Consider the following 1,708-nt stretch of genomic DNA (forward strand, 5'->3'; position numbering starts at 1 on the left):
ACAGCCAGGCCTTCGGGGCCGGGCCCTGCCTCCTGCTCCCTCCACACGGCGGGCGGGGGACCCACAGGAGGCTCCGGGTGTGGGCTGGGCTGGGCCTCCGCAGCCTTCGGTGCAGGGAGCTGAGCCTCCTGCTGGCTCCTGAAGAGAAAGAGGGAATCAGCACCAACACGGGAGGCTGCAGACACACACACACACACCACACACAACATACAACACACACACACCACATACACACACACACACCACATACAACACACACATACACACATACAACACACACCACACATACCACACACACACCACACACACCACATACACCACACAACACACACACAACACACAACACACACACAACACACACACAACACACACAACACACACGCACAACACACACAACACACACAACACACACAAACACACACACGATATAGATATATAGATATAGATATAGATATAGATATAACAACACACACACACACATACACAACACACACAACACACACAACATACACACACCACATACACCACATACCACACACACACACAACACACAACACACACCACATACACACACCACACACCACACACATACATCACATACAACACACACCACACATACCACACACACACCACACACACCACATACACCACACAACACACACACAACACACACCACACACACATACACAACACACACAACACACACAACATACACACACCACATACACCACATACCACACACACACACAACACACAACACACACCACATACACACACCACACACCACACACATACATCACATACAACACACACCACACATACCACACACACACCACACACACCACATACACCACACAACACACACACAACACACACCACACACACATACACAACACACACAACACACACAACATACACACACCACATACACCACATACCACACACACACACAACACACAACACACACCACATACACACACCACACACCACACACATACATCACATACAACACACACCACACATACCACACACACACCACACACACCACATACACCACACAACACACACACAACACACACCACACACACATACACAACACACACAACACACACAACATACACACACCACATACACCACATACCACACACACACACAACACACAACACACACCACATACACACACCACACACCACACACATACATCACATACAACACACACCACACATACCACACACACACCACACACACCACATACAACACACACACATACACACACACCACATACACCACACACACCACATACCACACACACATACACACATGCAACACACACCACACATTACATACATACCACATACAACACACACACCACACACCACATACAACACACACACCACAGACCACACACACCACATACACACACACACATACACACACACCACATACACACCACATACAACACACACACATACACACATGCAACACACACCACACATTACATACACACCACATACACACACACACACACACACACACACTTTTGGGGGCGGGGTGGGATGCACACAAGAGGGGCCCACTGCACTGCCATCGCCATCACCCCTGTGATGTTGCACTTACAGGTGATTTGCACCCACATGAAGAACTGGGATGAAATGTCTTTTGTTTAAATGTATTTTTATGGATTTCAGAGAGGAAGGGAGAGGGAGAG

This window comes from Myotis brandtii, unplaced genomic scaffold (assembly GCF_000412655.1).
Source record: "Myotis brandtii unplaced genomic scaffold, ASM41265v1 scaffold1166, whole genome shotgun sequence".
Lineage (NCBI taxonomy): Eukaryota > Metazoa > Chordata > Mammalia > Chiroptera > Vespertilionidae > Myotis > Myotis brandtii.